Here is a 17,335-nt window from a genome sequence, read left to right on the forward strand (position 1 = left end):
GTAGTACAGACATATTTTGTGCTCAGAAATACAAGGGGGGGGGGGGGCAAGAATTATATCTGTATGACAGGTTGGTGTAGTTGCTCTCGGTTTTTTTGTTTGGTTGGTTTTGTCATACGCTGTATCTACTAGATTGCAAACACATCATCTTCCCAGTCAGCTGATAGCAGTTTGAGATATTTTAGTTTTCTCACTGAACGTTACCCAGCTTTAAAAAATCCAGGTGGGGATATTTTGGTCAGAGTTTTTCTTAGTGCAAAAAGAAAATGACAGCTTATCTGGAGCTCCAAATGCATAGGGTGGGTTTTAAGCAAGGGGTTAAAACTACTTTTCACAACTAACAAAATTTCAAATGCACACTGTATATGTTTGTGGGAGGGGGTTACAAAAAGGGAATCCTCAATACCAATTGGCTAGTCTCTCTCAGCTGCAGTTCAGCTCAAGCTGCTGCTGAGGAGCAGTACTGATCTGAAGAGTTAATGTGTAGGGAACCACAGAGAGGGATTCAGTCGTTTCTGAGAAGGGAGCCAACCTCTTCCAGTAAGAAAGCGGTTTCTACCTGTCTTTCTTGCCTGCGAGATCCTTTGTGAATGAAGGGGAACACGAGAAAGGGCAGTTTGTTGCTACAGTGATTCAGAGAAAGAGGTATTGCTGCTGTGCATACTGCTGTTGCTGCTGCTGATCTCGCTGAGGCTGCTGCAGCTTCATGTAGCAGGTAAGGCTGCCTTTTCTGGGGAGGGGAAGGAGGAGAATTGGGATTGCATGGCGGTGGCTGGGGCTGTGGTGTGGGGCCCTGAAGCACTGCACGACATGATGCTGGCTCCACGGAGGAGCCGCGGGGCACACGCGAGAAACCTGGCCGTCTGGATCAGCAGCCTCTTCCTGCTCATCCCGGTTTGGAATCGCAGAACTTCAATAAGTTCTAAACAAAGTGTGTAAGTCCGCAGTGCCTAAAGGAAGAGGGGGCAGCGAAGGGAGAGGAAGAAGCTGCACCTTTCCCTCCCCGCTGTGCAGACGTCCAGCACTCTGCCAGGTCGGGCAGCGGCTCCGAAATGCACAGGTACGGGTGAAGCTGCTGACCTGGGGGGGTAGTGAGATCAGTGCCACTACATCCTGCCAAATTGGGCACCTGTTCCAGTTGAAAGAGAAAATAAAGAAGCGATGGGCTGAAACCTGTGGGGCTGAAAATGTATTTGCCATATTTCTTTATTTATTTCCTAAGCAGTCAGTCTTATGTGTGTGAGAGGAAGCAGGAATATGGGGATGGGATGGGGTGAATATCTGCAGCATTGGCTTTTAAAGTGGTAGGGTTCAATTAAAAGAAAGAAGTGAATTGGACTTGAAGCAACTATGAAAGTATCTGAGCAGCCTCCTCCTGAAAAGAAAAACAAAAAAAAAGGGCACTGCAGGAATAATTTAATGGTGAGAAATAAAATTTAGCCCTGACATGCAAGATTTTCAAATGAAAGCTGTGATTTATTATTGTAATGTTTCAAATTGATCTTCTACAAATTAGAATTCTACTTCTCATCATGTGATGAGCAGTAGAACATATGTAATCTTTATAACAAACGTTTTAATGGTGAGTTTAGCCCTGAATTATAAAATCATGCTGCAAGTGTGCCTCTAACAGAAATATGTGAAGGTACTTATCTTGATAAATATTTCACATAATTTTTTAATGTGAATGCCATTGTGGGTTTGGTATTAAATTCCAACTATTTAGTCTAGATTAAGAAGGATACATGTTTCTTGCATTTTAAATATTCCTCTTAAAATGCATTGTCGTTGTGATGGACTTTGTGTTAATTTCTGTGTGCACCGAGTGAGTGATGCCTGATTATTTTTTTTTTTTTCTGTATCTGCAACTATCTGTATAGAGCTAAACAGGAAGGCAGACTATTTTATTGGTGAATAATATCAATGAGCAGTTGAGGTTACTGGTAATTTTTTCTCTGTTTTGAAGTTCAAATATAAATCACAAAAAGCTTAACAATTCAGGAATAATAAGTAGGTCTTATGGTAATGTACCTTTTGCTGTGTATGTGACTGCATTTCAAATACAAAATAAATCGGGATAAAAATGTTTCCATGAAACCATGCTTTTAGGAAATTCAGAAATCTTTATTTGGATCCTCTTGAACATATCATTAAACCTTTCATTGATCACAGCATGTTTTTAAGAGGTTTCAAGGCTTCTTGCAGAATATTTTCCCAGATCTGAAAGCCAGATGGTTACATTGCAGAAGTCAGAAGCAGTTAATTGCCAAACTGATTTGAGTGGTCCAGAACATACCAGCACACCGACCAAAGGTTTCATCTTGTGTGATCAAACTTATTACCTGATGTTGCTGTTTGCTCAGGCTGGGGTCCCTATTAGAGATGGTAGAGAAAACAGATCGTTTTGGGGGGGAAGCAAGAAAGAAAAGGCTTTAGTTTGAAAAGACTTCTTTAAAAAGTAATTTATTCGCCTTTCTCACATCTATCATATATATGACATTTTTCCTCAAGTTCACTTTATTTGGATTAATTTGCTTCCCCTTTCCTTCTCTCTCTCTCCCCCCTTACCCCCCCCACCCCCAACAGCTCTTAATGTCAGTTCTATGGTATTTTTTTACCTGCTGTGCTGAATGTTATAACACATAGAGATAATATGATGAGATAATATAATCTTCAACAATTTCCTTTCTATTCAGGATAGGTAGAAAGAATTCCCTTAAAATACTTTTGATACTTTGTATTTTTTTTTCTTTTTTCTGAATAGAGAAGAAGAAATACTATTTCTGCTGCAGTGACATACAATATAGAATAGATAACAGAACAGCAAATATAAATGTTATGGTTGCCTTCCTAGATACAATTTCTCATTTTCTACCCATCAGTTGGAGTTTTGTTCTTCTGAAGTAAAAGATGACTAGTAATCAGTATTCAGAAAACAAATGCTTATTTTGCTTGCTTTCAACCTTAAATATCCCATTATTTCAATAGCAGTGATTGAGATGATTTAAAAATTTTATAGGCTAACAAATTCCTAAATTGAGTTTCCTTAAGTAATTTTTAGGCTGACAGCTTTTTCAGTATTGAAATTATTTTAAATACTTTTCTGCATAAGAATGTTTCAGAAATTGTTGACACCTGTGTAATATGAAAATCACATGATGCTTCTGTCTGTTGATTTTGTCTGGATACTATTATAACATTATCTTAAAGGTGTGGTTATAAATGCTTTATAAAAGGTTTAGAAGTTGTGTTTAATTAATTCATTTTGTTGAATTAATTATGATCAGTTATCACAGAATTAGAGAGTGTATCTGTTCAAAACATCATTATCAAATTTTCAAACATTCTTACAGTCATCCAGAGCTCAGATGAATTGTCTTTAACATGCTCAAAGAAACTATTAGTCACACATCACCCTTTATAAACTATTCACATGTGCACAGTGTTACAGGAAGACAGAGAGGATAAAGTCAGGGTAAAACTTGCCCTGTCTTTCTGTAATGAAGCACACAGGCAAGGGGGTGAGTACGTGGACTTGTATCTGCTGTACGTACAACCACAGAAGGACATGCAGCCACCTCATTGGTAAAGAGTGGGTCTTTTCTTTACAGCCTACTATAAAACTAATTCAATGCTAATAGTTTCCTATGAGTTAATTGACTCATTATTATTTGGAACACTTCGTTCTTGTTAGGCATAACTTATCATAAATACTGGCTTTCTTGAATGTATATTAAAAGATTTTTGCCACATACATCATTCTGAAGATGACAGTGTCTGTCCAAGGGGACATCATACCTTTTGCTCTTGAACATATTGCTTATGCTTATCTTTATGCTTTTAAAGATCATAAGAATAGTGCATGTGACCTTTGCATCTCTGTTCTTATTTTCTGAATCTAATTACCTGAAGCTGTTACAATGAAGAAACAGAATATGTTTTAAGTTTGGATATATTTACCTTAAAACCTGAATTTTGGTCATGAATTCTGCTTCTGATTCTAACAATGTCTATCAATCTTTAAATAACAATATTAAAAATTTGAGAAAAGCTTTGCCTCTATTGCTTATATTTCAATACCACATAACATAGTTACTAGTATAGATGTGAGTGTAGTGTGAAATAATTTTGTGATGGCAACCTGCATTTTTGATTAGTTGTCTAATTCACAGCTGTGAGGTTCTGAAAAATGATCACTTATATGTATTTCTATTAAGCAATTCTATTTGCTTCTTTTAGAAACACCAAACTGTTTCCTCAATATTTTTCATAATATTGACAGTGATATGTGTGTTTGTGTATATGCTGAACTATGTAAATAAAAAAGTAAAGATAATCAAATTGTTGAACAACTCCAGCAGAATTATCATTTTGTGAAAGTCTAGAAAAGAAACATGGCCAATTAAATTTTAGTGTAAATACATAATGAAAAATATTTCTGGAAGATCTAATATATGTCATTTGAAGTAAGAAAATACACTGATACTTTTCTCAGTATGCTGCAGAGTAAACCAGCCACATTTTAATCTTATTTTCACATTGTCATTCATTTCTGACAGCTGATAGGTTTAAACCTGTAAATTAAACACTGTTAACAAAAAGAAGCAGAAGAGAAACACAGAACAAGACAAAATTAATGCTGATTCCACAGTGTCTTTGATTTATCTTACTTTAAATGTGACTTTTCTACTCCTGTGTTAAGAGAAGAAGCTAATACTTCTGCTTTTATCTGCTCCACTTCAAACCACATGTATTTACCTACAGCGTAAGTATATTGGTTGGCTATTCATTTGCAAAGCACTTTCAGGGATCTTAATTGTGAAAATTGTTATATGAAGCTGAATACTGTTCTGCTTTTAAATCACTCACAAAAATGAATTACTAAAAAGTAGATGCTCCACTTAAAGAATCTGTATGTATACAAAAGTTTGGATGTGTTTATACAGACCCTTGAAACAGACATATTTATGAGACATTTAAAAGGTGAATGTAATTTGAGATTGTATAGCGCACTGAGTTTCAGGTGTCGCAAGGAAATGAATTATGGTGCATGGTGGCAACAGCGACTTAATAGGCAAATGCTACTAGGAAGGGATGTTGTTTGAAGTTTTATGTTTTATAACAGTGCTATGAAAAAATAATGTGATTTATGCTTTTTCTTAGGCAACTGACTGTTCACTAGATGAACTGCAACATAACATCTTATGCCAAAACAGTCCCCCCTCCTGCCCCTTCTTTTCCACTCTAGATTTCACTTTTAAGGAAGTTTTAGATGGGGAGAGGAGGAGTAGGGTCTGTGATACGTTATTTTCTTCAGTATATTCACTTTTACTGGCCTACACTTAGGAGCTGTATGTAACTACAAGTGGTCATGTGACAGTAGTGGAAGTCATGTTGGGGTGTATTTTCACTTTTGTTATTTTGTATTGTGATACTATTAGATTCCACAGAGTAGAAACTAGGGTAAAGGAGTGCATATCCGGTCATCCCTCATTAATACAAATTGCTGTTCAGAGACCTGAATTTAAGATGGCTAAGTTTGTCTCTGTTTAGGATGCCACTTAAGAGTCTGCCTGATATTAAGAGATAATTCCTATATCCACCAGCAAGGTTTTACGAAGCTCTCTGCTAAAGAAAGTACTTTTTTTCCTGAGATATACTATATTTATCATTTCTCTTTACTGAAAAGCCAGTATTGCTATCAAATGAAACGAGTAAAACACAGTTTTGGGCACTTTGTTTTATTGGATCTCCTTTCCTAATTTCATTGCTATTTATTGTTCTACTGATTGATTTGTTTTCTTTTATCCAATGAAACCCATTGTAAAGGATTCTGAAGTAGCTGCTTTGCCAAGTACCAGGGAGGGGTTGCATTTCCCTGACAGATCAAGTGAACTTTGTCATAGCTTGATATAGCTATATACTTTTCTGAAATCTTGTAACAAATATTTTGCTTCACATTTTGTTTGGCTTTGCATTGTTTCTTGTGTTTTGTCTCAGTACATTGATTCTTACTATCTACAACAAAATTTAGATATAAACTGTGCTTATTATATTTTAGCTCCCAACGTCACTTTATGTCTTAAACCACTGCAAACTTTGAGAACAGCATGAAATATGATGGGACTTGCATCAAATTAGAGATGAACCTTGAAAATTACTTCACCTAAAGGAAAACACTTCAAAGTAACATGGAGAATGTGTTTATGATCTGATGGATTGAGCTGCATATTAAAAATAATTATGGTAGATAGGAAAATGATGATAGTATTAAAATCCATTCTTGGTTTGAAATACTTAAATAGAAAAAGAGAAAATAAACCTGGCTAAAGGTAGATGCAACCTCTTTGTTTTGACTTTCCTGGCATTGATGGAAAGAATCCTGATTCTGTTCCTTGTCAGAGAAAAAAAGCTGGGTGATTCACTGAAGAGACAGCTCATTGAACATGTACAAGAGACTTGATTCATCAACACCTTTCTTGTTGCATTCCAGTAGTAATTGTTTATTCCTGTAGAAATTGGCTTCAGTTTTGGTTGATCCTTCCCTCTTTGGGAGCACAGAGCAGGAATAAAGCTGGCTTAACCTTGACTGGAAGCTCTCAGTCACAAAGGTAGTACTGCTTGTTATTGGCAAATAGCAGACATTTAACCAGGCAGAGAGTATGGCTGCCATGTTGTTGCTATGCTCTTGCATACCTGCTGGTAAAGCTCCTTTTGAGATCTGTGGTTAGTGCTATTTAAGAAAGTCATGAAACTGCACTGTGGATTTCCTTGGAAATGGACCAACAGCCAGCAGTTACCTGGGTCTAACCGTTTTCCTTCAGGTGTCATTTGTCAGAACATATTCTCCTACTAAATTTTTGCTGTCTGACATCTGCCCCTGGTTTGGCTGTTATAGGAAAATGAAGCAGCCTCCCGTTTTCTTACCACCTGTCTTTCCCCTTCCTAAATTTATAAGCTGTATTTTAGGTCAAAGTTTTGACCTTCCCATCATGTATAGTTTCTCTCTAACCACTGAAGGTAATCATCTACTTCAGGCCTAAATCCATGCTTTTAGCCTGCTGTCAGAAGAAGAAATTTCACACAGAGGCAGAGAGATGAATGAAAAAGCAAGTCTGTGTGTCTAAAAAAAGCTGTTGTGTGACTAAAATGCATGTGATGTTTGAAGGACTTAATTTAATATGTGTGCTTATAGAAAGGGATATCACTCTGGTGCATAAGACATACAATAACCACCTAAACTAGGCAGAAAGAAATAGGTAGGACAGTGCCTGTTTCTAGATGGTCTGTCAAGTATCTGTTAAAAGACAAACACATCCAACTACATACCACTTAGTGAGAATCCATTTTACTGTGTGAAACTTCAAAAGACTATCATGCTGTGTCTTTGTATCCTGAAACGTTTTTACTTGTTGAAGTAGCTGAACTCTGCTAACACATGAAAACTGGCAGCAAAGTTGGCCAGAGATTGTTCTTGACTGCATATACAGATGGATATCTGGTGTATATAAATGGGTGTATATAAACAGGAGTGAGATCTACAGAAAATGTACCATATAGAAATATTGCTGTTCAGTCTTTATTTTTTTTCTGGGAAACATGGCATCTGTTCTCAGCGGTAGGAGTAGAGACTAATTCAATCTATCCAAAAACCAGTCACAGAATAAAACCCCTACCAAGAAAACCAAAGCAAAGAAACAAAACCACCATGGGAAAAAAACAACAACCAAACCAAACAAACAAAAAAATCCAACAACAAATTTTTGCTAAAGTTCTGGGTACTCATCCAGATAGCCCAGGAGACAAAGTATCAGCATCATTTGCTGCTTGGCTGTGACAGAGAGAGATGGTGATCAAAGAATAGATAGCAGCCTTTTTTGTCCTGTATTTCTAAGTTTTGTCATAAGCAGTTGATTTCTGTATGCTCTTCTCTAATTTATCAGCTGCCTCCTTACACTAGGAGAATGCATTTTTGTTCAATTACTAAATCAAATAGACATCAGGAAAACTCATCAGTGTGGCCTGCATACAGTCCTAACTGTTTAAGGGTAAACAATTTCTGCCTTTTAATATTGGCATGCTATTTAAATGTTATAGAAAATCATATTTGATCACAGGTAGGTTCCAGAAATACAGGTGTAAGACAGAATTCAGAGTCAGAGAACCATCTAATACAGCAGTTTTACTGTATGTTAGACACTTAAGTAAAGCTGTATGTGGTTAATGGGGACTTCATTATTATGCACAGGAAAACTATTTCTCTGGGTTTGGTTCCAGAGCTGTAGAGTGAACTGAGTTGTTTAAGCATGAATATCTATCCTTCCTGAAACCATGACTGGAAGATAAAAAAAAAAAAAGACTACCTTTATACTCAGGCTCTTGCCAGTAAAAGCAGTATGCCATTGTGAATTTCAGTTCAGCAGGTAGAAGTCTCAAAGGGTCTTGAGGAAATATGAAGGAGATAAGTATACAGTTTGAATACGTGAAAAGCAAAATATGCCCCAACAAAGAAATTAACAAAACAGCATGTATAGTAATATTTAGTAAGTTATTGTGATACATCTTAGAAATGTAATCAAAGTTATTCTGTGTAGATGCCCTGGAACTTACAAAAAGTGCAAGACAGATTCCTTTAAAACACTACATATACTGAGAGCAGCTGTATAACAGAGTCATACAGGAGGTAGTCATAGATATTTTTTTTAATTTTGCAAGGTGAAAGTGAAGGAAGTGGAAGCAAACCAGCTGTGCTTCCTAGTAGCAAGTAAAAGTGCTTTCAGGTGTAGGGATTACCAGTTTCTCCACTATTTAGCAAGTTCTGCTGCATATGCCCCTCCCAAATTACCTATGCAGTTCCTGGAGAAAATGTCTTCTTGTCAGCTGTTAAGCCCATTATTACCTTTGTCAGGCAAAACTGGTTTGTTAGTGTATAGTGATTTGTGTAATAGATTCATTTATTATTCACCTTTTTGCAAAGAATTGCTATAAGCTTCATATCAGTAACAATAAAAATTGTTTTTTTTTGGGAAAAAAATAATATTGATTTAAACTTTATTTCAGGAAACTTAGGAGGAATATAATTCCTTCATTTATGATTAGCAGTCTTGAAGGATGGTGCCCACAATTCCTGGTTGCAACCACAATTGAATAAAGCTGCCAGGGTGCAGTAAAAGGGAGAAATCTTTTGACCGGTTTGTCTTAAATGATTCTGAAGCTCAGTCCTATTATCCAGATGAAACAGTGCAGAACTGGTATTAACTCCTGAACTTATGTCTATGCAAAATCCAGAGTTCCTAAAGTAGCAATTAAATGGCTAAATGTTGAAAACCTCCTAAGCTGAATTCTGAAGGGCAATATTAATTTGTCATGTAGCGCTGATTCATATTAACTGGAAGTGTGTTAATTTTCACACAGTCCCAAGATCTTGCACTATAAAAGTTTGTGAGGAATAAAACAATTTGAAATTAGTCACTCTTCCTTAAGATTAAACTTGAGACACATATAAGCATACTTTTCTCTATATGTGTAAATAAGAATGTTTCAGTGGAACATTCTAAAATTATTCCTGTAAATCTGAAGTTCTTCCTTTTTTTCCTACCTATCATTAAAAGCATATTTACAGTCTCAATTATTATCAGGCTGAATGTTCTAATAGAATGTAAGTCCATAGAGCATTAACAAATCTCTTGGCTTTTAAATAGACTGTGACCTATTTGTCTACAGGGCTACTTCAATAAAGCAATAACTCACTTAGGTTAATGATGGATCATGGTGTGATTCGATTTGCAGAGTGCAGACTTGCCCATTATCCCCCAATGTTTGTAGGGGTCATGTTATCACATCTAAATAATGATTCATGCCACCCCTTGTTCCTGGAGATATCACAGTGATTACAGGAAAGCTTGGCATGCCAGTACACAAAGCCTTTAGGGTTCTGTTGGCTGCTGTTGAATTATTATTTTAGCTAGAGTATGATAAATCACGAAAGGCTCAGGTTTCTCTGTGACTGTGACACCTTCCTCTTGTGATTCAGTTGGCCATCTGGCTGAGCAGACGGGCTGGACATTAGCAGAAATCAGATCTGTCTCTCCCTGCCTCTTGCTTCTCACTTTTTTCTTTTTTTGGCAAGGAAAGTTAGCTGACCCTGACCTGCTGTGAGAGATTATTTGCAAGTCAAGTGCCTTATGATTTTTTTTTTCCTCTCAGCTTGAGTCTCTAACATGAAGGTGAAGCAATTTCCAGCAGGAAGGAAACATATCAATACTTTTGAACTGACTGTAGCAGTCTCACAGGAGGGACTCAGGCTGGTAGCTACATTGGGAAGTGGAGAAAAAGGACATGTTTTCTAGTTGTGGATACACTACAAGTACCAACATAATAATTTCTTCTTCCATTACTGTAATACTGTTATTTATTCTGAAGGATTGTCCTTAGGAGCAACAACTCAGCAGTGTAAGTGATAAGAAGCGAAATTTTGAATGTGCTTGTAAATGCTAGTAAAATGCTCTTACATTTATTTTTACTTCTGATTTTGAGGGATGATCTAGGTTTCCTTGGCTACCACTGCATTTATACTCAGTGACCATGAGGCTGCTCACTGGTCCGGCTGCTGGCAAACACTGAATCTTGTTATACATTTCCAATAAATCTGTCATAAACCTCACTAGCACTAAACCTTCCTAAACATAAACCAGTCCTAGTTAATATATATTACAGCTAAAATATGACTAGGCAGAGGAATAGTTTCCTTATATTTTCTTAATCAGAGATATAAGACCTGGGGAAATAAAAAAAAAAAAACAAAACGAACTTTGTTTTCTACCAGCTACACATGTAACCTTGATAAAGAAGAAATCCCTGTAAGAAATAATAATATTCAAGTGAATTAAGCTCTGTCATAGATGAATCTAAACGTTCTCCAATAGCTTCTGTTGCTAAGGGGAGAGAAGAGTTGCACATAGTTCACAGAGTCTTCTAAGGAAAAGCACTGGTAGTGAAAAATCCAAATGGAAACCACTTGTTAACATTGCTTTTTCCCACTTTCTCTGCTTCTAGACAATAACAAATACAACCACAGTCAACACTGTCAAGTAGTGATGAAATACCTAAAACCACGCTTTTTTTAAAAACCCTTTTGACTTAATTTCTCATCCACCTACACAAAACCCCTACATTTCCTAAGTAGTTCTAATACTGTGGAGGTGGTTGGTTGCTTAAATCAGACATTAGAAATAGAATTTTATATGATTAAAATAATATTGCTGTGTTGACCTGCTAGGCATGGAATAAGGGGAAAAGATGGGCACTTACAATAAATGTGTGATTTCATTACCTTACTATATATTTGGCTTTCATTATGTAATATTTTTATTCTAGTCTAAAAGCATTATACAAGGACTCCCCCAGAAATAGTGCCAAGGATCTCAAAACTGTAAGTAGATTTCAAACCTAAATTAGATTTCCCAGCTGCTTAGTGGTATCTACGCACAGTAAAACAGTGAAAAATGGCTTTTGAAATGTTTACTGCCTTAAAAGTCTGAAAAGCTTTGTGTATTTTTATTTGCTGAGAGTAGCAGCAAATTTAGGACTCGCAAGTCCCTTGTGGTAGTTGCCTGAAGCATTAATAGAAAAAGGTTTTCCTACTTTTCCCTTCTCTTGCATCAACAGTATAATGATTTTTGAGGTTCAATATTGTATTCCTGTGTTCGGAAGCTTGAAGTCATGTAATCTTACATCTCTCAGGTGTTTTTCCTCCTTAAGCATATAGGGCTTACTGAAATTTGAAAGGATATTCAAACCTACCATTTGCAAAACCAAAATCAAAGGTCTTGCTCCCTCCTTCCTAGCTCTCATTTCCAGTGATAAATGTACCAAAAATTTCTGATGTTTTGATCATATCTAAGAAACATTCAGAATTAGTTCATATTCTGAATACAGTGACCTATCTTTCAAACACTGCAGACTAATACCAGGGAAAACATGAACAATGGGCACTTTTTGTAAGCAAAGCAAATATTGTCATTCAAACATAACCGTAGTTGTAACTATTACATAGTAATTTTACAGCAGAATAATTTTTGTAATGAAACATAAAGGCTTAACATTTTAAGATTTCAAAGTTTCTGGTAATGCTGAGAATTGTAGATTAAGTTGTCTGCCAGGTACAGTGCAAAAAAACCCATGGGATTTTTCCATTTTGTTGTGACATTTTTGTACCACTACGTCCTTATATTTTTAAACTGAAAACAGTGCGGTGAAAAAGATGGCCTGAAAGAAATTGTTGGTTCTGTTGCTGTTTTGCATATAGACTAGTGGAATCCATTCCCGGAAAGAAGAAATTGTGAATTTCACCATGACAAAATATCTACATAGGAATTTGTGACCTATTTTATTTGGTATATGAAAATATGCAGTGAGAATACGTACTTAAGTAATTATTCTCTTCATCATCTTTGAGAGGATAGAGTTAGGATTCTTGTTTATGTCTTGATATTTTAAATGGAAAACTAAAATCCTCAAGAGGATTTAAGGGCCATAACTTCCTTCTGTTGCATTCTAATTCTTGAATAGGAGCTAAGAGTCTAGATCTTTCTTTAGGACTTAAGTTAAACTCTCATATAGAGACTGAACCTAGAGGAGAAGCAATGCCATGTAGAAAATGGTTCTTTTTATGTCAAGTGAAAAGCTTTTTGTTTGGAAGCTATCAACCACTTCTTGCTTATGTCTTACCTAAATACCCATAGAAACATAAATTTAGCCCTGTCATGAGTATTAAGAAGATCATTAGATACACTGTGAGAGAGAACACTTGACAGAAAAAAAACCCAAACTTCCTCTCACAGCTTCTCCTGGAATTTGCTTTATATCATGTTTTTTACCTCTATAAAGAAAGTACTTTTCAAACTTCTGTGAACTTAGTTTAGAATTACAATATGGGTCTTTCTTGTCCAGTTCATTCCAAATTACAAGGACACTCTTAATTTCTGCTTCAGATATAATTTAACAAGAAAAACTTGTTACCATGGTATCTTGAAAAGGAATGGATAAGAGAAAAATTTGGCCATATTTCAGTAGCAGTAGTGGTTTTCTGATGACTGCTGTCACTATATCATTTTACTTTAATTTACTTTTTTTTTTTAATGTAATGTAAGAGGCTACGCAGCTAATGATGTAAGTAATATAAATTAACTTATGTGAATCAGCTTATTTTTGACACTACAGTAAATAGAAGCAAATAGAAGACCCATTAAAGGAAGAGAAAGATAGTATAAATCTTTAACTCCCCCTACCATATGACATCAGGGAGATATTCCAAATGAGTATTTTGGTTAAAATTGTAATTTACTTTGGTTTTGTGTTTTTTGTGTTTTTTCCTCTGAAAATCTGAAAGCCTTCAAAAGCAAATTCTTGTATTTTGAACATTCCTAAACTGTCTTTTTCACTACTTCCTAACTCCACATTTTGTGCATAAGATTTCAGCCCCTAAGGTATGTTTTATCTATGGCTTGTAAACTTAATAATGGGTAAAGCTGTGTTTATCCATCTTCTTTATAGAGGTTTTCACCTCTAATTTATGCAGTATTCATTCTATCAAATCAAGACTTACAGAAGGACAAGTGACACTTCAGACTAAGCTGTAGAAGTTTAAGAGCTTGGTAGAGGTACTAGGCCTTAGTTGTTGGCTGACAACCTGACTAATTATCTAACAGTAAGCTCTGACCCTCTGCTACACCTAGTGGAACCACTGCACTATTCTGGTATTCTTGCAACAGCTACAGCTGATTATTTTCTGTCTTTCCTTAAGGACATTTATCAGATAGATAGCTTAATGCCGGTACCTTATGATTTCTTGACAGCTGGTCATAAAGCCTGATAAATGTTCCTGCCACAAAAGCAACACATGGGTTACAAAAGAAGTTTCAAATTCTAATAATGTAGATTATTTGATTGATGCACAGTATGCAATTTAATTACAAAAATAAATGAGGAAGAGGAAATTTGTCACTTCCTCATTCATTATTCCTTAATTAGACTACAACTAATCAGGGTTTCTGATTGGCTAAAATAAACTCAGATACAATTTACTGCACTGCCATTACAGTCGGATAAAAGGAAAGCTTGAATTACCTCTCACTGCCAAAATGGCACAACAGAACAAGGAAACAAGATGAACTTTAAAATACTGTAAACATTACTCTGCAAGCTGTCAGATTAGCAATTTAATACAACAAATGAAATGCTTCTCCTGTGAAATAGCAGAGGATGTTCTTTTCAATATGTGGTATTTACGCACATTCTGATTCTGAATACCAGAGTAGATCAATACTGCACCTGAGACCAGTGCACTTATTTTGGTTTTGGCTTGTGTACATGCATTCTGCATACTTTACTTAACATCAAAACACATCAAATGGGCTAAATGAATGGTGATAATAACACAGCTCTGAGGTTGATACAGCTTTATTGCAGAGTTTAAATGTGGAGTACAAAATTTAATTTTACGTAGATTTTTCCTAAGTCAGTTTTGTTTTATCAGTTTGGTTATGCTGTGATGTTCCTTGTGTGTTTATACTACCTGCATTTCTGGTCTGTGTTTTCATGCACATATATTAGGGGAAGAGGACAGGACACAGAGAAATGAAATTTTCCTTATTTTGTACACATTGTTTTCTTGCAAGGATGACATCGACTTTACTTGTATCCCTACGATATATTCATGCACATGCAAAACTAGTATATTTATTTATTTATGGGAATCTGATAACTATGCAGGCAAACACAGGTGCATGTGATGCAAGGGAAAATTCTGATTACTCATAGTTAGTTCTTCTGAGGTACTGTCATTGCTTCAAGATGTTTGCGATCATGACATGGTTGAGTTTGAGATCCTCAGGACAGTGAGAAGAGCATGCAGCAAGTTTACTGCCCTGGAATTCAGGAGAGTAGACTTTGAGCTCTTCAGGAACCTGCTTAGTAAAGTTCCATGGGATATAGCCCTAGAGGACAGTGGGTCTCAAGATATTCAAGGATCACCTGCTACAAGCTCAGGAGTGTTGCATCTCAACTAGTAGGAATTGCAACAGGAGGGCCAGGAAACCTCCTTGGATGGATAAGGAGCTCCTGAGGAAAATTCAGATGAAAAAAGAGGCTTATAATAAGTGGAAGCAAGGACAGGCAGCCTGGGAAGAGTACAGGGATGTTCTCTGGGAAGCTAGGGACCATGTTAGCAAAGCTAAGGCCCAGTTAGAATTAAACTTGGCTAGGGATGTTAAAGATAACAGGAAGGGATTCTATAGGAACATTGCAAATAAAAGACTAGGGACAACGTGCGCCCCCTCTGGAAGCTATGGGGAGAACTGGATACCCTGGATTTGGAGAAGGCTGAGGTTCTGAATGACTTCTTTGCCTCAGTCTTCACTGGCAAAGGCTCTGACCGCACCACTCAAGTCTTGGAAGGCAGATGCAAAGACTCTGAGAATGAAGACCCTAGGCCCACTGTAGGAGAGGAACTGGTTCGAGACCATCTTAAAAATCAGAACATGCACAAGTCCATGGGTCCTGATGAGATCCATCCGTGGGTCCTGAAGGAGCTGGTGAATGAAGTTGTGAAGCCGCTGTCCATCATATTTGAGAAATCATGGCAGTCAGGTGAAGTTCCTGACAACTGGAAAAAGGGAAATATAACCCCCATTTTCAAGAAGGGGAAAACGGATGACCCAGGGAATTACAGACCAGTCAGTCTCACCTCTGTGCCTGGCAAAATCTTGGAGCAGATTCTCCTGGAAGGCATGCTAAGGCACATGAAAATCAACAAGGTGCTTGGTGACAGCCAGCATGGCTTCACTAAGGGGAATTCCTGCCTGACCAATTTGGTGGCCTTCTATGATGGGGCTACAGAACTGATGGACAGGGGTAGAGCAGCTGATGTCATCTACCTGGACTTGTGTAAAGCATTCAACACTGTCCCACATGACATCCTTGTCTCTAATTTGGAGAGACATCAATTTGATGGATGGACCACTCAGTGGATAAAGAACTGGCTGGATGGCTGCACACAAAGAGTTGTGGTCAGTAGCTCAGTGTCCAGCTGGAGACCAGTAACAAGTGGTGTCCCTCAGGGATTGGTGTTGGGACCAGTCTTGTTCAACATCTTTGTTGCTGACATGGACAGTGGGATTGAGTGTGCCCTCAGCATGTTTGCCAATGACACCAAGCTGTGTGGTTCAGTAGATACGCTTGAGGGAATGAATGCCATCCAGAGGGACCTTGACACACTTGTGAGGTGGGCTGATGCCAACCTTATGAAGTTTAACCATGCCAAGTGCAAGGTCCTACACCTGGGTTGGGGCAATCCCAGCCACAGCTATAGGCTGATTGGAGAAGAGATTCAGAGCAGCCCTGTGGAGAAGGACTTGGGGATGTTGGTTGTTGAGACACTGAATGTGAGCCAGCAGTATGCACTCGCAGGCCAGAAAGCCAACCGTATCCTGGGCTGAATCAAAAGGATCGTGACCAGCAGGTCGAAGGAGGTGATCCTGCCCCTCTACTCTGCTCTTGTGAGACCTCACCTGGAGTATTGTGTGCAGTTCTGGTGTCCTCAACATAAAAAGGACATGGAACTGTTGGAACAAGTCCAGAGGAGGACCACGGGGGTGATCAGGGAACTGGAGCACCTCCCATATGAAGACAGGCTGAGAAGGTTGGAGCTGTTCAGCCTGGAGAAGAGAAGGCTGCATGGAGACCTCATAGCAGCCTTCCAGTATCTGAAGGGGGCTTACACGAATGCTGGAGAGGGACTCTTCATTAGGGACTCTAATGACAGGACAAGTGGTAGCAGGGTTGTGAATGTTCCATCCCTGGCATTGTTCAAGGCCAGGTTGGACAGAGCCTTGGGTGACATGGTTTACTGTGAGGTGTCCTTGCCCATAGCAGGGGGATTGGAACTAGATGATCTTAAGGTCCTTTCCAACCCTAACTATTCTATGACTCTATGATTCTCTGTTTTGTATGCCCACGGTGGAGGGAAAGAGAGATAGGAAGAAAGATGTCAAAGCAGAATTTAGTGTAGTGGTTAAGAAATGCTTTGGGATGTAAGAAAATGCAATTTAAATCCCTATTTGCCTTGGCATCAACTCAGCTCTCATTTTAAGTAAGTAACTTCACTTCCATAGTATTATAGCCTGTGTCTCTCCAAGGAAGTTATTTAAATTGTTATAAAAAATTAAAAGACGATTGATAGAGACCAGAATTTTAAATTACTCAGTAGTGCATCGGGTGCTTGCAGGGGCAGGTTGGATTTCTTTTCTGAATTGGGCCAAGTAGAGACTTTAAACCT

At 37.5% G+C, this 17,335-nt stretch overlaps 1 protein-coding gene across 3 annotated transcripts in view; it reads left to right on the forward strand.

The window, feature by feature from the left end:
• The first annotated feature begins 232 nt into the window (after positions 1-232).
• The window catches only part of CDH12 (cadherin 12), a 542,650-nt gene continuing 525,547 nt past the window's right edge, over positions 233-17,335 (forward strand). Inside the window, exon 1 of one of the 3 annotated variants that reach the window (XM_057396851.1) lies at positions 233-715. The gene's annotated coding sequence lies outside the window, so the exon portion shown is untranslated. Of the gene's footprint in view, positions 716-800; positions 1,061-17,335 lie in introns of those variants that run through there. The other 2 variants (XM_057396674.1, XM_057396769.1) reach the window with 2 other exon arrangements.

Source organism: Pezoporus wallicus, unplaced genomic scaffold (genome assembly GCF_028554395.1).
Source record: "Pezoporus wallicus isolate ANWC-B61680 ecotype Strahan unplaced genomic scaffold, APGP_CSIRO_Pwel_v1 contig_7204, whole genome shotgun sequence".
Classification (NCBI taxonomy): Eukaryota; Metazoa; Chordata; class Aves; order Psittaciformes; family Psittacidae; genus Pezoporus; species Pezoporus wallicus.